This window comes from Acyrthosiphon pisum, chromosome A3 (genome assembly GCF_005508785.2).
Source record: "Acyrthosiphon pisum isolate AL4f chromosome A3, pea_aphid_22Mar2018_4r6ur, whole genome shotgun sequence".
NCBI lineage: Eukaryota > Metazoa > Arthropoda > Insecta > Hemiptera > Aphididae > Acyrthosiphon > Acyrthosiphon pisum.
Genome location: NC_042496.1, coordinates 17,394,455 through 17,420,156, shown reverse-complemented (window position 1 = coordinate 17,420,156; position 25,702 = coordinate 17,394,455). Strand labels below are relative to the sequence as shown.

The window sequence follows — 25,702 nt, the reverse complement described above, 5'->3', positions numbered from 1 at the left end:
TAGGTACGTGTTTAGATCCAAGTAGACATAAATAATATTTAAAAAAAAAAAAAAATGGAAAATAATAATTTAAGACACACAATATTTGGCAATAGGATAAAATTACTTGTATCATGATTTTGAAGAAAAAAATAGTCATACTTGCAACTTAAAGTCCGTGGGTTAGTTTATGCAATATATCTACAGTGTTTTGAACACGTAGTCTGTGCGAGTTCTCGTTCTACCTAGTCTGAAACATAATATAGGCAATAAGTAATTAATAAGTAATTGTCCCCCCCCCCCCCCCCCGAAATCGGACATATTTTTCCTCCAACAACCCAACGTTGAATATCGCGTGTGTCCACTCATTTTCTGTCTGTTCGATCTTACCAGTGGTTGTCATTAACCGAGTAAAAAACACATTCATATTACCTATAATTAATTGTAAGTGATTTATTGAAACACTACGTTTTATGTGGGTTGTTGATTAACATATTTAAATAATAATAATTAAAATAATAATAATACCAATCGTCTATTTGCCAAGTTGGTACCTACTATGTTACGAAAATAGCTGTAAGATAGCTGTACAATAGCTTATAAGATTTCAGAATTTTCGACTTTCGTCATTATTGTTACCGGTTACATATACTTCTTCAGTGACGTATAAAAATATATAATACAATTTATTTTAAGTATATAGGTAAAACTATTGGTGATAATAATAATAATATGTCATTATACAAAATAATATATGCGAGTGACACCAGCAATAAATCTACGTCCCGACAAGACGAATGACGATTAATGATACAAATCCGTAATAATAATAATATTATGTAGGTAAAATATAACGATTTCTTGATATTTGAACATGTTTATTTTTTGATGTACCTACGTGTAGACACGTGCTATTCACGATACGTTCTTTTTTTTTGGTGGAAACGAGTTAATTCTCGTACGTAAATAAACTAGCGCGAAAACTCGCATGTAAATGGCTTTTTTTGCTACCTGAAACTTTAACGATATTCACTCTTTTAATTTATAAATGTTCCGTTACTTTTATTAGAACTTTTTTATAATGTAGATAAATATCTGATAAAATGTCTTTAATTTTTGACGTTTGACATTATTACGGTATTTTTCCTAAATTTTTATTACTTTTAACAATACTTATTTTAATGGTTATTATTTTTTGTGTTGCAATGTATTATCATCAATACTAATTATTATAATAATTCAAATTCTGTTTATTGTGAATTGAATTCGAAATAATTAATAAGAAATCGACATAATTAAAATTGTATAAAACAATATTGTTTTTATACAAAATTAATAATTAGTTATATTTCAACGAATTTTATCCTTTGCATAAACAGTTAGTGATCTGCAATAAAAGTGTGTATAATAATTCAATAAATGCTGTAAATGCAAGTCAACCTAATTTTAAAACGTACTTCTTTTTTATTATGTTTATTTACGTTAAAAATTATAACATAATTTTAACGATTCTGTTTTTTTTTTTTTTTAAAATACCCCAAAAAAATCTCATCGTTCAGTCAACCGTATATTTTTTCGGGTCTGGTGAGTATTTATAATGCAGTAGAAAAATAAACTTACTTACTTTTCTTTCATTTATCACAGACAAAGTTAATATCATTTATATATTATTTTATATTAAGACATTCAAAATTAGCATAATAATAGCGTGAATGGACATTTTAGTATTTTCATTTTTATATAATTCAGTAAAAATAATTATAGAAGGTGTTTAGACGAACACTAAAGAATTTTTAGGACGACTAAATTCCATATAAAATAACTGATAGTTAATATTATATTTTGTTAAATTTAAATATTGAACTATTATTTAATATTAATTTAAGTTAATAATAATATATCCGTTTAAATAGTTCTGAATAGCTATAGTCTATGCACATACCTACGTACATTTAAGTCTTAACTAATTTTATTGTTGTACCTTCATAAATTTAATCGTCGTTGATACCTATACCATGAATATTATTCTAAATATGTTTATGACACCTATACAACTTACTTATTATTAAAGATTTGTATGAAAATTATTGTCTTGTTAATAGTAATAAGCGGTCATTTTTTAAAAGCTATTCATTTTATATTAAAAACTATTGATTTAATGAATGTTTAGGTACTAATATTATAATGAATAATATATAAGTAAATTATTCATCTTAAATAAATTTACTATTCATGGCAATGTATAATATCATTCATCAGAGGTATTTTATGTTCACATAAGGTACTTACAATAATAAATATATAGTACCTATTATAGTATACAATATTTGATATTTATTCTGCAACACAAAATGCAAAACTAAAAGTATAAACATATTTAATTACTTAAAATCGAATTTTATAAAATTACACATTTGTATTATTTACACTTAGTGTATTATGCAGTTTTGAAACAAGTATAAACATGTAAACGAACGTATATATTTTATTTTATTTGTTGGTACCTACCATCACCATTCATAGAAAATAAAATGTTCATACAAATGTAATAACGCTCTAATTAAAGTTATTTTTAGTTTCGCCCTACTGAATCATAATATCCTTCATTCGACGTTCAGTAAAAAAATAATTTCTTTCAAATTAAATTTATGTTATTAAAATAATATGTGTACCTAATTGATATTTTTAAGAAACAATTAAATACCTATATAATATGTGTTTTTAATGTATGTCTTTTTTTTGTCAAATCATGATTTGAACCTTTATGAAACTTGCACAACAGACATAACTTGAAATCCATGTTGTCTAGGAATCATCCAACCCAATTAAATATTGACCAGCTGAAGTTTATCTGAGTTTAAATTTTAATCTCACGAGGAACCTTATGTATTACATTTTCCAAACTAATAGGTGCTAAATAATTTTTAACTAAAAAATAATTTTACTTCAACTTCAAATATCCATATAGTAAAACAAAAAATAATTCATATTTACTTTCCATATTTATTAATTGTTATAAGAACAATTTATAAGTATTGTTGTATTAAATTTAAAACTTTTTGACTGATAATCATTTTATGATACATAAATAAAAAAAAAAATCGAAACTTTCATATGTATGGATTACAAATGGTTGGTTGAATAACTGAAATTCAAAAGTAGATTATGAAGTGAGGTGAACTCACTTCTCAGAATTATTTCGATATTTTATCAGTAAAAGAGCTTTTAGTTAATTTATTTTATGCGTAAGGCTATAGTAATTCCGAATTAGGATGGATATTGAATGAAAAATAATTACCCATCTATTTTTCATGTTTGGTTATAATAAGTTTATTAATGCGGTACCCAATTAAACGAGAGACTAGGCCCTAACTAAGGTTTCAACATGTTCACAGAGCGATGCAAATTCAAGAGATAATAGGGTACTGAGTTGGAGTGGTTACTTGAATTTTCAATGGTAGTTTGAACACAGGTTTTAGAGAGAGCTGGAGTTGAATTTGAAGTAGCGTTTACAATATTTGGGTTAATATTAGTGAATTGGTGGACAGGGATTTTTTTATTGTAGAGCAGACAGTGTTAGCAGCACCGACAACAGACATAATGGACTGATGGTTTTAACCATAACGATTGCATTTTAAAGGAGGGTTAGGGTAGGATTTAGTGTGACTATATCCCGAGCTATATTTTTAACAACGAAGACATTATATGGTATATTTATTGGCAAGGGGCGTTTTTATTTTGATGTAGTGTGTACATTTTATTTCAAAGATGTTAAGGCCAGGCTTTAAATAAAAATAAAAAAAAGTTTGCGAGGAAGCATTGTGTTGCATTGTAGGTAATTGTTTATACTTCTGGAGGTAACCATGTGATAGTAATTCATTTTTAACTTTCTTTATCAATAAGTAGGGTGATGAATATTTCTATAAGTACCACACGATATGTCTTCTTTGAATTGATAAATGTTAAAGTCTACTCTGTTAGATTGAAAGTGTTTAATAACTGAGAAGTAAGACTCCGAATAAGAAGACTCTATAAAACAGCATATGGCACTAAGTAAGCATCTAAGACTAAACTGGTTGATCATTTAACATAATTTGTCGAACCTATACAGGAAAAAATGTCGCCTATTAGTGTACCACAGAAATAATTGAAACCAGTTACTATAATACCTATGCGAATGAAGATTGGGGAAAGAAGTTTGGTTGAGATGATAATCAGACTCTAATTCAATTTTGTCAGTTTGGTTATCGGGAGAAGCGATTTTTTGAGACTTACATGTATTTTGTTTTTGTTTGACGATAAGCTGTGTTTAGTAATTGAGACGTCAAAATAAGACATTCAGAAGCCTCGCGTATATAGTAGTGATGAACCCATTATTTTGCTTAGATTGATATAGTGAATGGTATTATACGTTGACACACTATGTTTACGAGATTATTGTATTATTTACGTGGTTTTATTTGGAGCAGTTTTAGATAATGTGTGTCTGCCAGGGTGTATGACGGTTTAAGTTAATCGCGAGATAACGGCTATAAGCAGGTAACCGTGTTAAGGGCCACCACAGCCATCGTAATAATACTAATACATAACAGTTAAGTATAACCAATTTTAGTAATAAATTATAGTCATCAATTACTTGGTAACCAAATATTATGTAATGGCAACGCTCCTTTTCACTGACGGGACGTGTAGTATAACTGGTAAGTACTTACTTTATTGATAACGCTGGTTTTTTTGTTGTAAATGATATATCGGAAAAAGTAGCCTAGGTACTTACTTATGTTATGTTTTATAAATAATTAATAGTTTTCTAATTATTAACTAATGGACTAGGTATCAGAGCTGGCATGCATTATGCTTATGCAGTGCAATTAATGTACAATATACGCTTGTAAATGTTGTAGGTAAGTTATCTACCTTAAATCGCTACAACTGCCTGATAACTGATTACCCCCGACTATAATACTAGAGTGTAAGACCTTTCATCATGGAATAAATTGTCCCTAATACTATAATATACCTACTATACCTGCCAATCAGGGTTGGCACTCCTGGAAATTCCCGGGAACGATGTTGGGCAGGAATATTATCATTTTCAGGAATTAATTTTGACGAACGGCCGTGTAGCGTCCTCTTAACGTGTTTAAACATATTTAGTAAATTTAGATCTTCTGAGTTTTTTTTATGAATATTTTGAAATTACTAATTTATGTTTTAGATACTCAATGAAAGTATGGTGGAGTGATTTAGAAATATAATATTTTTTTTTACTAACATTGACAAAATTCGTAAAGTAAAAAAAAAAACGTTACATTTTTTTAAAAATTTGTTTGGATAAATTTTAAAAGAAAAAACCGAAAAATACGAGTATTTAAGTATGTAAGTAAATAGTTCTATATCAAATATACCTATTATACCTCTTATAAAAATATATTATCAGAATGAAATAAAAAATCAATTACATTTTCAAAATATTTAAACTAAGAAATTATTTATTATTGTAAAGCTATAAAAAGCAAAACAAACTATTTAAATAAATATTTGAAATTTTCGAATCTTTTTGGTTTTTTTTACGTATTGATAAAAATGTTTAGGAACAATGTTTTGAACATTAGATAAGCCTACTATACATCATAACAAGTTTTGGTTTACAAGGTTTTGAATATAATATTAAAATACTATGAATATTTATAAATCGTCAATTATTTTAGTTATAAGGCCAATGCCCACAGCGTATAGCTAACTAAACTTATGTTGAGAGAGAGAATCGATACAGTGGCATGACTATACCTGTAAACTATGTACCACGAGGGAGAGATAATTTTCGGGCAACAGTGTTTCACAATAGATTCATAACAAACTAACCACAAATTAATCAAGGGAATTCACTTTAGTATACATAGTTAATATAATAAAATATAACAATGTTGGAGGGGGGGGGGGGTCGAAAATTTGTTTTACAAAAGTGGTGAATGTCTTATCGTATTATGTACCTATACTTTTCACCTTAAATCATTACTATTTTTATAATATCGATTTGAAATTGGACATACAGTTAAAATATTAGGAATTTTTGTATAATTTATTTTAATTAAACGTATAATATTATTTGTGTCAATTCTTAATTTAAATGTAAGATAGGTATACTCATAAAAAAACTGCTTTGGAAAACGGTTGAATTGGTTTTGATTTTGATTTACTCATTACACTATAATTATATAATATATTATACACACATACATTCTCCACCTTCTACTTTTTTTTTAGATTAATAATTACTTATATCTATTAACTGTAGAGAAACAATACATTTTTATGCAATTGCAGGTTATTTAAAATTGTCATTTAGAAATTGAAACACATAAGTATTAGTTCATGACTAAGAAAAATGTCTACTTTAATTCAACAGAATTTAACCTACTGAACCTATGAAATAGGAATATATTCTATACACCAACCAATGTAGATTTTCCGTCTAGTGTCTACTAGTTACAGGCTAATATAGTTATATTATAAATAAAATAAGAAAATACCTACCGTTGAAATGCTAGTGCGTAAGGCCCCATTATAGTAATTGAGAAGTAATCACTGAATATCACGAAATAGGTTTAGGAAATTGAAAGAATATTATTAATTTGCCATTAAAATCGATTGTTATTAATTATTGATAAACTGGCATGATAAATACGGTTACCTATAGAAATGTAATTTTACGTTAAAACATTACGTCTAGGTGAATCTTCTATGGGAATCGTTATGTAATGCCATTACTTACGCGATTATGTGTACAGTGGTACAAAATTGAAAATACACTCACACATACATATAATATAAAACGTAGAGACTGTACGCTGCAATTTCCTGCTATTCGTGCTGTTACATCGACGGTGCTGTAATTATAATTAAAGTAGAATATAGAACTTTTAAATCATATTTGCAGATTCCACCCCAATATTGAGCCAATGTGTAGGTAGACTGTGCGTAGGTACCATTATATGACGATGGTGTAAAGTGCTTATGACAGTATTATAGTTTTCCATTGCAGTTTGTTGTCAGAACATATTATTATATGAATGTAAAACTCAACAGAAATTACTATATAGTTTATTAATTATCCATTTCTCTGCGATATATTTATCATACAAACAACAATAATCGCAATCATTTTAATGCGGATATTATTAGTCATTAAAATATAGGTACCTATACCTGGTAATAGGTATATTACAATTTATTCCGTGTTTCCTGTCATGACATACCAACTTTCAGCCGAAAATAAATAATGTTATATTTATTTTTAAATTTAAGTAAAATATGATTTTTTTACATACACACTCAAGCTATTCATTGATTATTTTAATAGATTTAGAGGATACAGTAAATTTTACAAAATATTAGACTTGGCTGAATTCATTGAGTAATGTACCTATGTTCTGAATTTAATGTGCTTAATTATAATAACTATCAAAACATTGATATTTCTCTACTCGTCTATAATATCATTAATAAAGTGCCCAGGTGGCAGGAAGTGCAAGTGTGCAACATTTATTTTAACGTATCTATTAAATTAATTAAGGATGGAAATATTTTGATAAGTATATATGTTAAAAGTTTAAAAGTATGCACGGTTTTATATCAATAGTTTATGCACAGTTACATTTATTATTGGAATAGTAATAAATTTAGATATTAAGATAAAAATCTCAGTCTAAACGAGTGTATACATTAGATAAGATACAATTATTTAATTAAATGTTTTTGATTTTAATTCATTGAGAGAATAATTTTTTAGAAATTCAACGTTTTATAGTTATGTAAGTCCTAAATGTTCCATTGTCATTTCAGCTTGACCACTTATTTAAAAATTTAGTTCATACAACTATAAAACAATATAGATCGTACTGTATAAAATTCATGATTCTTACGTAATAGAATAATAATTGATGATTATAAGTTATAGTTATATAATTATAACTTTTAGAAACATCAAAGAAGTATATATGATGGTGTTCAAATTAATGTTAAATAATATTTAACTACCGAAAAACGTTCAGCTGTTAACTAAGAAATTTAAAAAAGATCTACTCATTTTCAAAATATTTAAATTTTTGCTTGTAAAATCCATATTGCATAGATTTTTTTATATTTATGTATACAATCCTATACCCTGTTGATGTATTTCAAATTAAAAAAAAAATTAATCGTAAAAAACACTTATGAATATAAACTCTATTTTGAAATAAAACACGTTCTCATAAATAATAATCAATATTCAATTATTTATTTTTAATTGTGCCGTTATCAAACTATTTTTACTTTAGTATTTTGTTACTCCTGTTATTGTACCACAAAAGTATATTTAAAATGAAATTGACAAATTAAGTGTAATTAATGGTCCTCCAAAGTCCAAATTTCTAAAGTTGTTTTGTACACAAATTTTCATTATTATGGTTACCCTCAGCAGCTGTGGCATTTGAAGTAATTTGCAAAATTATTATTATTAAACGTTGAACATTAAAATATCAAGATATTTTCAATGACATAAGTTTTATATTTACATATTTTATTGTATTGTAATATTCTAAGTTTATATTATATTTTCTCTTTTGTTTTCTAAATTAGACAAGTATATTTTTTCTTAAATTTTGAACTACCAATTTTACTGTTGGTTTTAATTGTAATGAAAATTATAATCGTCAAGCGTATAACATTTTATTGTACGATTGGTTTTGAAATGTACAAAGTTTGAGATTTTTGGCTCGATAGGGAAACTTAATTAGTTTCCAGAAACGTTGGGTGAACAAATAAAAGCTTTACACTGTCGTTCAAAGCATGTGTTTCCTTTTATTTATTTTTTTTTCATTTTATTTCAAATCTAAAATTAGCAAGAGAGTAAGTTGTTTTGATTTGAGTCTTTTAAGTTTTTTCTCACTCACTAGAATAATTATTATTTAATGTGCATGTACACATACGTTAATTAAGAAGGCAAAACATGATTTAGGGGTGAAAAATATGGCAATAATCCAAATAATTATTCACAGTTCATTGTTGTATATTATATCGATAATACAACTAAACTCTTTACTTCTATGAAGTATAAAAATAAAAATAATATGTTTGACGCTGAAAACAGAATTTTTAAGTAACAAATTATTATTTTAACATCAAATATTTCGTTACAATTTGTACTGATTTGAATATTTTTAAATATTTATGAAAATATTATGTAGGTACTAGCATTAATTATAAATATTAGGTAGTTTATTTTATAATCTATATTGCTATGTAGGTACAATAGGTACATAATATAATTTAAAAACTAGTTGTGAATAATGGTACAGCATATTTTATAAAATCATTTCAATATCATTGCATAATATAATTAAAGTAGATTTTTTTATATTTTGGAGAATTTTGTTAATAATATTCAGTATTCTCCTTGTGTATTTTATATTTGTACGATTCTACACTGTATACTTACCTCTCTAAATAATTGTTGTGTCAATATGATCAATATTTTAAAAATAAAAGCACCAAGCAACAATTATAATAATAACATCTTAAGGAATAACTGTGTGCTCTATTTGTTACTGGAAAATCAGTAATTGAATCAATGCACCAGAATAGCTTTTCTTCTTGAAACTAATTAAATTTAACTATACGAAACAGTTTTACAATGAACTTTTGCATAATTTTTTTCTTCACACCTCGTTGATTTGTAATGCAAAGTTAAAAATGAAAAGATATGTCAAAAATCCAATATCCAGTGCATTGAATAATAATTGTATTCTTTAAGACTAGATAAGACTATCGTTGTTCTATATTTACTTTTGTTACCACACGTTTATATAACAAAATATGTTAAAACAATTTTATTGTTCAATAAATGAGTTTTAAAAATATACCAATATGTTTATATTTATTTAGGTACCTACATATTGTTTTATTTTTCAAAATTCAAAATATATATATTATGAGTAATACCTACATACAGAATCATCAGAATGTAGTACATATTATGCACAATTCACTGACTATGTTTGAAATGTTAAAAACTATACGTTATTGTTTATAAATATAATTTAATTAACTATATTGAATGGCTTATAAAAAAAATAATTTTAAATATTATAATTTATATTATCAAAATAAATAAAACAAAATGTTTGAGCAACAAGTATATCTTGATTAAACTATGTCATTATAATAGAACTATGCATGATACAATTTAATAACTTTACTAAACACTATTTTTTATGGGGAGGGGGATTAGTCGGATCCTGTTGAACAGGCCAACAGGGTTGAGAAGGTATTTTTATTAATTAATTCGATTTGTCATTGTGTTTTACTGCTGACTTATAAATTGCGTAATATTTTTAATAGCATCTGTATCACACACTGAATAATTAATCGTTTAGGTCAAGCAATTTAATTTTAGATTACATCATGAAAGTCAATACACGTATAATTATGAGTACAACTCCCAAAACTGGGTACCATTGACCCGGTTGGGTACCAATTATAATCAAATGGTCACGGCATTTTTGGATAAATTAAGGGTAGGTACCTATATAATATTACAAATACATATTTACATATTATTATATGTATGCCTAATAAAAGTGTATTGAAGTTTAACAAAAATAAATGAAAATTTTTATCGAATTGACCACTAACCTTTTTTTTTTGCCACTGTTATGACACAGGTAGGTTTATTTTTTGTAGCCGCACACGCAATACAGTGATGTTATAGAAAACAAGTGAGGCAAAATTCTGAAACAAAATATAATAATATGTACTAAGTCACGAATTAAAAAAAAAAAGTTTCGATATTTCATGATTTTTGAAAAATAAAATTATATGACCGCAACCTTACGACTTTATAACACAGCAGTAATCACATTAAAATGTGCAATGAGATCGAAAATAATAGGTGTAGAATTTTATACTTAAACTGTATAAAATTAAAATATATTAAGAATATCAACTTGTATCCTGTTTTAAATTTATGTTATTATTTTTATTAAGAAATATTAAATAATTACTGTTATTTTTTTAACAAAACTCTTTTATGCATTTTGTACGGTGTATTTTGTTTTTAATGAAAAGTAAGTCATGAACATTATAGTTTTTGATGTATATATGTATTATTGTTTATTTTTTCGAAAATATAATGGGCTCAACTGAAAATGTACGTATGTAAATAAATATTACATAAATGAGATTTATAAAAAAATTAAGAACCTATAACATCTAATAGGATTCAAAAAATGTATTTACTTGTTTGAAATTATTTTCATTCTTCATTCTTATTAATTCATACACTAATAAAATACTAAATAGTACATAATAACAATTTGAAATTTGAATAGGTACTGTGTGACGACGTTAAGAATATAGTATATATTGTGTTAAGTTATTTATTTTTTTATATTCTGCAATTCGTTTTTTATCCAAATATAGACTCGTGTTGATACTAATTTTTCAGAAAATAATAATTAAACTGAAATCATAATAATAATATTATCAGCTACATTTTATCGATATATTAAGAAATACTGTTTGCGGGAATACATTTTAATAAAACTGATATTATTCTACGTACTTATTATAAAAAGTATAAAAAAGATTTTTTTTTTTTCCAAAAGTTATGAAAGCCAATATGAAACAATAACGATCGGTAAACATCATATTATACGTAATTTATTATCGCGAGTCAATATGTTAAAGACGAGAAAATAACATATTAATATTTACGTTTTAGGTTCCGTCATTCGCAACTCGGAGTGTGTACCTGACGATACATTTTACGGTATAAAAAATGATTCGGTATTCACTTTATTATTTAGTTTTAATTAAAAAAGTATTAGATGAAAAACTTAAAATATTTCAATATTACTTAAATTATCTTTATCTATAGGTTGGTACACAATTACATTTTCAAAATATTTAGGCTAATTTTAGACTAGGTATTGTATACCACGAACATATATTCACGCCGTTACATGGTACAAGGTTTGACGTATAAGTTAATAAGAGCGATACGTGACATACTGATAATATAATAATTATTAATATAATATATGCAATATTTTTGGAAAAAATGATTTTGACCTACATAATAAATAAGTAATAAAAATATAAATGTACGATAATCAATTAATATCCTTAGGGTGACATTCAACAGATCGTCACCACTCAAAATCGTTTTTCGTATATAGGTACACCGATTAATCATTGAATTCAAATTTAACACATCCGTTACATTGGCCTATATTCAATTACAAGGAGCACTCGAAACGTCCTACCATATAGGTACAGTAGAGAAAATTCTCCGGTTTCTTTCAGTGTTACGCACTTACACTGTATCGGAATATAGTAAAATACTGTGCCAGTATATTATTATAATAATGCATTTATTTTTATTAACATATTAATTTATTAAAATAATATGATATTCTCACCAAATAGTTGAAAAAAAACTCCAACGTAGGTACGCAATTAATATAATAAAGTGCCAACTAACAACTTTAGAGATTACTGCGTGAAAACCATACATCCTTTACCCTAATCAAAGCATTTTGGATATGTGCCAATTTATCTTGGAACATTATTCTGCTCTTTAATAAACACTAGTACTGGTGGTGTTATGATTACATTTTACTGATAATTTTTTATTGATGTAACTAGTTAATATAAAATACATTTGAAATGCAGTTTAATACAAATCATAAACTTATATTTTATAATAAAAAATTAATACTTTTCAGTTTAAAAATGACCGTATTTCTAAGAAAATATTATATTTAAATTGACAAAGTTAACGTTCTTTAGACTGATTAGAGTCTAGAGACGGATGAGTGATCCATTCAATAATTTATTATCTGAATTAATCATAGAATTTTTTTTAAATAACTTTATTAATTAAGTATTAACATTTATTTTTAATTACGTATTTATTTATATTATTATGATAAAATAAAAATACTTATTTTAATCTAGAAAGCACGCTTAATTACTTATTTAAAATATTTAATTAAAAAATAGCAATAGAGAAAACAATCTTATTCAGATTTCTAATAAATTGTATTATTTAAAAGCTGCGTGATAATTTATTAAAATATGCATTATATAATATTGCATAATATAATATAAAAATCATAGTATCTTAATTGTGTACATTTGCATATGTGTTGACATAAAATGTAGTTACTGTAGAACAATTTTAATGGTTTTGATTTTCATGTGTTAATTAGACATTTTCGCTTTACCTTCTCCGTTAGTTCTAACACCGAGAATACCTTAGCTTTGATAACAATAAACCGATTTTAAATTTTCACGATTTGGCCACACCGTAAATTGGTCGCTTGTTTAACGTTTGGACGGGCGTAAGACAACTTTGAATTAATGAGCCGACCTTTTGGTGGCATCGTAAAGGCAAGGATGAGACAACGACAAGGGAGGTGCTCCTTTCAGTAAAGAGACGGGTATTTTGTTAAAATACCCGAAAACTGTTCGGGTGGGAAAACGTTTGGGAATCAACGTTAATCGAGATTAATGACTGTACAAAATTGAAGGACCTTTTACAGGATAGATTATATTGTTCTTTGCATTCGATGTATAACGCGTAATATAAATATACCTACATGTATCGATAACTTTGTAATATATATATACATATATAAAAAATAAATGTAGGTCTAGTTTGTTGAGAATTATACAAAAGATTGTTTTTCGACAGGGGGCGATTTTTGAAAAGGACTCAACACTACATGATGTGACAGAGGAAAGAAGATTATTGAAAAAGAAACCGTGACAAAGCAAAAATATTTTTTCGAAGGTAAGTAACTTTTTTATACTTTTCGGGGATAGTTAAATCCTTTAACCCGAATTATTATTATTATTATTATTATTATTATTATTATTATCAGTCTTTGATACCGTTTATGTTTAAAAAATAAAGAAAATAATTTTGAAAAACGATCCTCTGCAGTGAATAATATACTGTACTACTATAATATCAGTGAAAGTAACTTTAATAATATTCATAAATTCCTGGAACAAAATAACGTGATTATATTTTTTATTTTACATAAATATAAATATTATAATAATTTTATATAACACGTAAATGTCTGTGTGCACATTGTACATACTTATGAGTAAATATAGATACGGTAATAATATACGGTTGAAAGTCGTTTATTCGTTCCCATGTTGTTAACATTGCCACGTTACAACTCGCAACTGACCTCTCGGTTTATTCGTGAAAGCTTTCGTAAAACAACCCAACAGAAACAATCGCACAGTGGAAATAAAGATCACCTACTTCGCGTAAAAACCAAAAGCAGTTAAATCTGTAATTTATCTGACATTAAAATGACCATACAGTCGTTTTTAGTAGAACCGTTTAACCCTTTATGCCACTTAATTTAGATTTAAAAAAAAAAATAGAATTCAACACATAATATAATATATTATGTATAATTAAAATACAGCTGACCTTGAAATTCTTTAACTCAAAATCACCGATACCTCAAACTTTTTCCCTGGTCCCTAGAATTTTTCATAGTTGTAATATCGTTGGATAACTCGAATTCTTGAATAATTCAAATTGTCTGGCCAGTCCCTCCAACTTCTACTTAACCACACTCGACTGTAATATGAAATTATACTGAAGATAATTTTGATTAGGAATTAGATATTTATTCAAATCCTGATTTCTACACTATAGATCATACTATATGTTATATTATACTATAATAAATTTTCTGTTGCTGTAACTTTCAACAAAATAAGTGAAAAACTTTTATTTTGTCTTAAAAAGTTATCAAATATAAATTTACTCAATATTATAGATTTTTTAATTAAGATAAAATAAGTATAATTTGCAGTTATTATATTAACATTTTCAAAAAGATATAGCACATACGAAACCATACAACGTCTTAGATATAGTATAAATTATAAATTCCATTCATATTTCAAACCATTATTCAACAACAATAATAAATAAAAAAAACAATTAAGCTAATAATATATTATGTACACTATAAATATATTCCTAGATATTATACAATCAAAATCCCTACTAAAATTAACACATTTTTAAATTGTATATATCTAAATGTGAGAAAGAAATTTAAGAAACTACTTAAAATTCAATATAAACTACCGTGCAAGTAATGAAAACTTAAAAATAATCACGAATTACTGCTAAGTGAAGAATTTCCTAAAGCAGCCAAGCGTCAAAACTCTTGAAAGTTTAATATCGTTTGATTCAGAACCTTCAAAGAAGACATACGCAGTTTTAAAATTTAATTTAAATAGTGTCACCATGCATTTCAGAGGATGCGTCCGGATGAGGCGAAAAAAATGGTTATAGGCAAAGGGTTTTTTTTTGTAAAATATTATTATTAAAAAAAAAAAAACTATTCAATACCACGTGGAGAATGATACAAAAAACCTTAACATAAATATTCTAACAAAAAAAAAATCACATTGTTAAAGAAAACAAAAAACAAAATATTACATTATAATAATATCATCGCTGTAAAATGTGCAGTTTTGTTATTTTCTTCAATATTGCGCTTCATTATAATGAAATAATATTATGATTAAAAACAATTTAAATCATACACCATTCTAAAAATAATATTTATTGTTGTACCTAAATAATGTAGTTAAATTGCATACACACAACGCCGTCTTCTGATTTTATTCTTATATACTGTAATAGTGTTATATTGTTAATATACTTACTGCGTTTTAGATGGATAACATTTTTTTTTTTACCTTGGCATTAAGTTCTAAAATATACGAAAAATTGTATTTAAGGTGTAGCAAACGAAAAACATCTGGAGAATGATAAAGTTAATATATTATTATAACGAACCAACAACAAGATTATGCCTAATGTCTTGTGCACGACGTTCCAATTTTTAGACAACAGTACGTTTTTTTCCCCTTTTATACCCATTACTATTCGCTACGTGACGTTATTATACGCACAAAAGCATCTTATGTATAGATAAACAGGAAGCTTAATTTTTTTCTGTTTTTTTTTTCCTTTATATCCTTTTATTTCCTTATTTTATTTTTTTTAATTGAGTTCTTGACGGCGGTGCAATTTTAAAAATTTGCCTTCGAGGCGTTTGCACGACTTTAATATTATATAACACTATAATTATTTTTCGATGAACCATATGCATCGTATAATTTACTATTTGTTGGGTATGCAGATAAGATTATACCGATGATATATTTTCTAGTTTATTCATAATGTAAATTAAATTTTCATATCCAACAATGGAAAATGGTCACTGATTAACTGCTATGCTTGCTAATCTCCTGCAATGGCAAAAAAATAACTTGTGAATTAACAAAAAAGATTAAAATTAAGTTTTATATTATATTAAACAAGAAACGAAGGAGTCAAAAATGTATTTGGAATTGTCTTGGCTTTATTTGATAATAGCATAACTTTCATGGATCCTACACAATTTAACTGATGGTCCTGGGCTCTGGTATTTACTATACGCTATCGTATGAAATTAATTTCCTATATAAACTCTTGCTACTTTTTGCATGAAAACCGTAATTACTCTTATTTATTTGTAAATGACAAACTTTATTTTTTCTCTATGAAATTGTGGAATTTGAAAATAAAATGTTATTTGATCTATAAAAAATCCATATTATATAAAAAGATAATAAGTTCATCTTGTCAAATAAAAGTTTTAAATTTTATTTTCCTGTCAAATAAATGTTTTTAATTAGCACCATATTTAATACAGGATAGTTCACCAAAGAGACGTTGCACCTTTCCATCCACAAATAATACATATTTTATTTAAATTCTAATTTATGACATTTTCATATACTAAATTTTTGAATAATTTTTTTATATCATTTAAAGAGTGTCCTGTAGTGTAACACACTTCTTTTTTTTCAAATAAGAAACCACCCTTTTCCATTCTAAATAATTGTTAAGTAGATGACTTTTTTGAATGTTGATACATTTAAATCGACATTCCAACAATTAATTTCTAAGACATAAGTCATAAATCATAATGTACTATAAATAATGGTAAATATAAATTATAAAATACATGTAATTTATTATAATAATAATTATTATTGATACCAGTTGAAATTTTTTTAATAATTATAACATTTTAATTAATTAATTCAAATCACCATAGCCCTCATTTCTTCTTAAACTATTTTCATGGAGTATAAATAATTATTCTTAGTACTTTAAGTTAAATAACTCTGAAACAACTGCTCGTATTTCAATTAATTACATCAACATTTAAAATAATTCTTCTAAACAGTTTACAATTAAAACTGATGGTTATCAATAATCGAAAAAATAGTATATCACCGCACACTCTTTAAATTATATAATAATCTGTTTTTGAAAAACATGTCCTTAAGGATACATAGCATTATAAAATCTTAATCTAAACTACACATACCAATAATTGGTCGATCAATTATTGATTCAACGAAATCACTTAATATTCCCAAAACTATTAATAGTTTTTAAATTATGTATACCTAAAACCTACATTAACAAAATAACATTTAAAAAATATATATATTTTTACAATTTGAGTTTTCTAATTTCTTATAGTAACACACATTTTCAATTTCATATTTAGAAGCAGATTATTATTCGGGGTATTTTTAATATAAAAAATTACAACGTATAACTAAGTTAATTAATTTTATATAATATATTCAAAGTTCTTGTATGCGGAGTAGTGGATCGAAATATTTCCGAACACAGTGTATTCCGTGTATCTAGATTTAATTTTTTTTTAATTCATATTATAATACTGGACATCAAAAATGTAATTTTTATACATCTGAAGTACTTAGAAAATAATATTTTGCTTTGGAACAAGAAATTTAATATGTGTTTACAATAAAAAAATAAAAAAAGTTATAACTATATAAATATCAATATATATTTTTTCAAAAATATGTTTTTTTGTAAAGGTTTAAATTATGTAAAGCGTAAATAGTAAGTCATTAATAGTTTTTGATTAAATTTCTGTTCTTTCTTCTTTCGTAAAAAAATAAACTTCAGGTACAATAAAATTAGAATTCATATAAATTCATTATTGGTGGAAAAAAGTTGAGTTAGCGTAGTTAGTGGTGAATCACCCTGTAAAATATAATTTATATAATATATGTTATAATTATATCGTTGGATACTAATGTATGGAAAAAACGGTATGCGACGAGAAATAATAGTAGGTAATAATAAAAAAAAAACAAATGATTTATCATGAAGGGGAGCTAAAACTTTTTGGTTTAACTTTTTCCGTGAGATAGATACTATAAGGTTTTTGCCCGTGTATTAAACAGCGATGGGACATATACCTGGGCCAAAAAAGTTATGTGTGTGTGTGTGTGTGGTTTGGCTGGAATATTAATTTATGAGAAACGTCTCTAACACGCGTGTTTTGGGGAGATTTTTTCATATGTTTCTACCAATAATTCCTTCAAGCACGGAATACATTGACTTAAATATAATATCATCAAAACACAATAATATATAGATAATATAAAGTCGTTGAATTTATTCGTGTGCAGACGTGTTGCATTTCACATGCATTTTGAAAAGTGATACTCTTATAGACTTATAAGTAAACAATTTTTCCAGTGTAAATTATACTTTTGGAAATAGAACCCTCTGAGAACATATTTTTTTATTTTGTCATCCAAGTTATCAATAACGAAATTGAGCATTATATATAATTTAGTTAAACATAAATGATAGCAAAATGATTTCTCATTATTTTCTTTAAGTGTATGTAGTTATTATATTTGTACCTTTTTAAACTGATTGCACATTTGCCCTCGATCCTGAATTACCCAAAGCTTAACTTCTTATGCTAAATAATAATGTATTCCTATAATATGCCTACGTCATTTGTGGATAAAACTTTGGTATAAATTATTACCACTTAAAATTCAACTCAGTATGTAAGATAATAATAATCATGCTATTTATATTTTATAGGTCAGTTTATTAATATTATTATTATTAAAAATTAGCAGTTTGGATTATTTTTAGTATTATTATGTTTAAAATGTATTCAATTATTATTTACTTTAAGTTCGCATTTAGCTTAAAATATATTATACAAAAAAATGTATGTAGTATTTTTGTTCATTAATTAAAATAAAATTAACAATAATTATATCATTCTAGATAAATGTAAAGTATATAATATATTTACTTAACCTATATACTATAATCATAATATATATAGTACTTACTTTCTACATAAACAATTAATATAGTACGATACTCATTTTATAGAAATATATACATTGTTAGAAATAAATTACTACTAAGATATATATTTTGTTTATGTTGACTGCTATTAATATTTAAAACTACATTATAATTATATGATTTATGAATGCATCAAACTGATAATATTATATTAAGTTTATAAACTAAAGTAGAATTTTAATTTAAATATAATATATTAATATATAATATTCACATATGAATAGGTTATAATAATTAAATATTAAATTTATATTTATAATAATTGTATGTAAATATTTTGATTGAAAAATCAATAATATATGTATAGTAATAACCCATAATATTATTCCGGGAATAAAAATAAAGTACATGTTTCGTGATAAAATAAAAGTTTATTATGTAGTATTCAACTTAGACAGATCTCGTCAAAGATACATAAATAAAACATTATCTTAAAGTGACACCAGTAGACAATAAAATATTTTGATTTTTCTTATTTATTTAGGAAAAAAATTTAAAATGAATGAAAATAAATGGTGGGTGATAACGATAAGGAAAGTAAGTGACTAAGAATATATTTTTTTTCTGAAACTGAGTAAAAAAGGTATAAAATAGAACAATATTTAAAATATTTTATATTATTGACAATTTTTATTAAAAAAAACTACAGTACAATTAAAAATATATCAATTATTTACAAAGCATATGAAGATACTACTGAATATAAATATAATTTTAGTATAAAAAATGTTTTACCTAAAATTAAAATTTTAATAAAAAATATTATAATATATATTTGGCAACGGTATCCTTAGTAAAATACATAATTAAAGACCAATAATACAATATAGAATTTTTTGAATTCAATAAAATATGATGATTCTTCTTTATAATATTGTCTTATGTTAATATTAATATACTAAAAACATCATTTATTTTTTAAATATTGCATCTATTACATTTATATCAAACAATAAGTTTTTATAGCAAAGGTCACTGCTTTGACATTTTCATTAGGTATTTTAATGTTACATAAATTAACGAATTCAATTTGTAAATTAACAAGAATTTATGCTCTATATATGGTTTAAATTGTACATATTCCTTGTAAAGGATTTTGCCATCTGAAATTGTTTTATATATATATGTGAAATACATTATATACATTATACACAAATTACGCAAGCAACAACTGTAGGTTTATAAATATTTTGCTTTCAAATTATCTGAATCTGAACCGAGTAATATAGCGTACATGGTATTCGGATATCAAATGGTTGTTTCAGCTATTTTTCAACCTTTTTATGAAAATACAATGCTTATTTAGGATAAAATCGAAAAAACTCTTCACTCCAAGTATTAAAAATAAGTATATTTATCTCGATTTCAAAGAAATTATTTGCAAATGAAAAAAAAAAACTTTTAATATTAATTAATACCTCGTTTTATACAAACAGTTGAGCTAAGCATTTTAATATTCACAAATTGTTTTGAATTTCGTTTGCATTTATTTAACTCGATTAATTATTCCCTGCAATATTACATAAACACATAATATAAAAATTATTGATTATTACAATGAAAATAGGAGTAGGTAAACAGTAAAATTGTGAAAAACTATACAAATGCATTGACAAGCAAGTTGTTCTTTAAAATTATAATAGTTTAACATCATACAACTTTAGAATAATTCAAGAAAATAATATTTAATGAAATTATAATATTTTTGTACAGTTGATAATTTGTTGGTGAACACACGTTTGAAAGGTCTTAAAATGTAATATTGTAATGTATTTTTCCTAAAGTCTACTATAGATAAATTATAACTAAATTAATTTTAGATTCTAAACGGAACAATAATACTAATATTGTGATCAGTTATAAATAATTGTGTTTATTTCATTGATCATACTAAACCATTTACTAGGTACCATTATTTTCTAATAATTTTTATACCAGCAAGATTGACCTAAAATACACATCAACCATATAAAAAGTAAACGTGACATATAATTTATCGAAAAATATGTAAGAAAGCGGTTTTATATTATCAAACATTGATAAAAATTTGCATGACTTTTGTTTCCGTTTGGTGTAATATTTATATAATATAAACTTTAATAGAATCTATAACTGTATAGTGTAAATATATTTCCGATTTATTTTTCACTTTTTACTTTATTATATACCTAGCATAAATTTAGTTTTGCCTATAGTTGGAAACTTACTTTGTTTTTATTTTAAATAGTTACAGAACAGAAAATAAAATTAATTTTCATATGACATCCTAAAACTAGTTTTCAAAATTAAAGTCGTTCGGTAGGAAGTATGTTTTTTACCATTTATTAGACTGTTTTTTTTTTTAACAGAAAGCTTCCCTCCCTCTTAAAAATTATGTTTTATCATTTTATAATTAATTTAAAGATTATATTTAAAGTCACTATGCGCCTGTGAGATTTGACCCATGGGTTTCTGAAATTGTGGAATCGATTTCAAACGAACCGGAAGCCGAAACAAATATATTAGGTAGGTATGTGACATTAATACGGTAACTGCAGGTACCTCGAGGCATAAGTGTACGAAGTAACTAGCGTAGTTCGTGGCTTGTGGTAAGCGGTGAGCGGTTATCGAGCACTATATGATGGCCAATTTTGGCAGCGGTGCAGCATTGGTTTAAATTGATATTCGATCAACGAGTATTATAATATGCCATATACACAACATGACATGACCGCATGAAAGATTATAAAACTGATTTGAGCACATTTTTCAATTTTATGGTTTTTAGTGTTTTGAAAATATATATATTTTGTTAAATTTAAAAATGATTTAAGACAGCTCTAAGATCTCATTTAAAATTTTCTTAAGTTTTAAAGGCGAACAGTTTTATAATATACACTTTTTAATCGCCTAAAAGCCTTTCAAACGAGAATACATGACAAAATGTTATGAAGTTTTCGAAACTACTTCGTATATACTTATACGACTTACGGTAAAAGCACTAGGACCTTTTTCATGTCCGGTGGAATTAAAGAAGAAAATATATTAGTATTGCATATTAAGGGGGAATCGGTGGTAGCTATTGGAAACTTCAAAAGGATAAAAACTGACCGCAGGCAAAATTTGAGAAAAATGTATTTGCAGTAGATCTTTGAAACGGTTAGATAAAAGAAGAAGCGTCGCAATTAGGATAAATCCCAATATATGAGATGAAAATAGGAATGATGTATAAAAAAACATACAGAAATTTATTACTCTAATTCCAAGGAATAATGTTTTGTGTATCAAATAAATTATATTACTTACGAAAAAAAATAATAAACGGTTCCTTTTTAAGAAATAACAATTTTTCACTCAAAAGTAAAAACCATTTTTGATCACATTTTTCTACTTGTAAGTACACCCACTCTAAATTAAATGTAATTTACTATATTTTTTATTATAAATTAAATATTAAATTAAAAATTATAAAGAATTGATCATCAAATAACCATCATCTTTTAGCTGAGATATAAAACTAATATTCATATCGGCTTCATATAATTTTTCATCGACTTCGTTTTATTTTTGTTTAAAAAGTGATATCGTGTATCTAACTGTATGTATTATGTTTGAAATAAACTTATTATTATTTGTTTTTAATTTTGTAATAACATTGCCATATGGTTCTAAATAATATATATTATAGATTATATAATGGTTACTGGTTGGTTACGCTGGGTGGATGCCAGTAGATACAATAGATACATAGTTGTAGGTAGAGTTTGATTTTATGAATAATATTATCTTTGTTAGTAACGTGAAAAATGTGTGATATAGTTTCATTCAACTATATATTATCTGTAGTAAATAAATCAAAAGAACTTTTCCATTTTCATAATATTAAAAATATATATAATATAAATGTATATATAATAGATTAAAATGTTTGATTATGTTTATTATATCAGTTGTATAAGACTATTATAATAGTGTATATCTACCTTACAAAGAAAATTATTTTATCTTATCCATTTTTAATATTGTTCTTGGTGTGACAAACATATTATTTTCGGTTTGAAATATTTGAAGTATTAATAATACATTTGAAAATAATTCTTAACCTACTTTATAGTAATATAGTCTATATAAAAAAAAAACCGTAAAAATACCATTTGGAATAATTGTATTATATTTTTTATTATGGCTTACCTATGTACCTATATGTATTTTACTCAATGTTTTCTATCCCTGGAGTGATTTTCTTGCTTGTTGAAAAACTGTGATTTGTATTGTATTACGATTTTAAATAACGTAGAAGGTATAATTCAACACTATTTTCAAGTATTATTTGTTATATGAAAATTGATGACAGAAGGTTTTGATTTGAATTCCACTAAAATAAAGCACTTTATAAATAATAATCAAATTTAATTTAATTCAACACTTTAAAATGTTAAAAAATTTAAATAACAAAAATTAGAAACAGTGTTTGTTTAAAACAAAATAAAAATGTAAATAATAAAATATGAACAATACTGCGATATTGTTGCGATTTTTTTATCGTGATTATTTACCATGTTATTTTTGTTTTACAAGTAACTCAACATTTTATTGAAATCCCACTGTAACAACTAACATATGACGAAATCTATCAATCGATATGTATCTATATAAATTAATATACGTTGGTACGCGGTGCATAGATTTTGAAACTACTGAGCAAAAATAGTTCTTTACCTTAATAGTTCTCACTTACCTACTCAATAATGAAGACTGACGAGGTGGTACACTTGTCACTACACAGCAGAGCAATTCAATTTATTTTAAATTTTAAATATTTTTGACCACAATATGATGCTAAAAGAGCCCATCCGGATTCTGTAGGATTTCTAAGAAATAATTTAAAGATTTCGAGATTTTGTTCGTTATTCATTTTTCATTAAAAAAAAAAATATAAAACAGCTAAAAATACTGTAAGAGTACTGTCATTTTTACGTATTTATATATTTTGTAAATGTGTCTTTGATAAAACACCTATATAAATAAATATATATAGTCATAGTTTAAATATGACTGTAAGTTACAATACACTGAAGAGAATATCAATACTACGCACAATACCTTCAATACCTTACTCACATATATGATATATGATATTATACTTAATATTTTACGTCGATAGTCACGGATGTGTGCGTGTGTATGTATGTGTGAATATCTGGTTGGCAAGTCTTCTGGCAGCAGTTCGTCAAATGATTTAGCAAACCATGTCACTCGGTTGGATCATGTCGAAGGGGAAAAGTAGCTTTTGCTGTTACTTGATGGTATATATTATTATAATATATATACATTGTGGTACAAGCAGCCAACATCCGAGTATATTGCTATATAATATGGGGTCTCCACTTCCTGGTTTACAATTGTTAATGCACGAGTGCAGTTCAATATTCCGACTTAAACACGCAACTATACGCTAGTCATAGTAATAATAATTCTAGATATTTTCCACATTTATATTTTGTAGTAGGTTTTTGACTATGAGAATCAGTAATTTATAGTAAAATAGTAAACGGTACGGTTCTTATATTATGCGTGTGCTACTCCTCAAAATTATATGTTAAAATTAATTCTATTGCGAGACAGCTACTAGTAGTAAAAATTTGCGTACCCCACGATTTCAATTTCTAATTATTGATTAGGATATAGTTAGCCAAAGGTACGCTAAAATATTTTTAAAAAATATGGAGTACTCCGTCCTCCGTCAATTCAAGTACTGCCTACGTCTAGTATTAAAGAAATCTTAGAAGTGAAAATAATTTGGGAAAAAAACAAAATGTCTAAATCAAATACAATGAAATGGGATTTAGCATTTAAAACTTTCTCTAAGTACCTAATGTATTTTAATTTATAACTTATGTTCTTATAAATAAATATAGATAATTGTATATATATATATAAAAAAAAAAAAATAATTTATAAGTACAATTAATTAAGTAGAAATTATAAACTTACTTGATTACTATATATATATATGTCTATATTATGTAGCAGTAAAGTATACGTATTTTTTAAATATTGACTTATGCAATTATCGATGTCACAAGGTGATCAAGCATTCACTAATAAATTATTTAGTTAATTGTAATAATTTTCTATATTTTTATTTCAGATTTTATTGATAATCATTTCCATAATTAAATTTGTAATTTAAAAAAAAAATCTTATTAAAGTGTTAAATACGGACAAAATTAAAAATATTCATAGATAAATAGTTACAAAATATAGTTAAATTTACTTTAAACAGTTATAATACATCATTTAAGCAAGTCTATAATTGTATATCCATCCATATTCTATAGTATTTATTTAAATAATAAAACACCCATATATTTATTAATGAAATTAAATATAAATAATATTATGAATTTAGAAAAATGTTTTCAAATA

The 25,702-nt window shown here is 25.3% G+C and overlaps 1 protein-coding gene across 1 annotated transcript in view; it reads left to right on the top strand.

Annotated features, from left to right (window-relative positions):
* LOC100162640 (chaoptin-like) overlaps nucleotides 1-25,702 on the top strand; it is an 83,169-nt gene that overhangs the window by 1,530 nt on the left and 55,937 nt on the right. The window contains exon 2 of the mRNA XM_008189611.3: nucleotides 13,721-13,819. The gene's annotated coding sequence lies outside the window, so the exon portion shown is untranslated. The remainder of the gene's footprint in view (nucleotides 1-13,720; nucleotides 13,820-25,702) is intronic.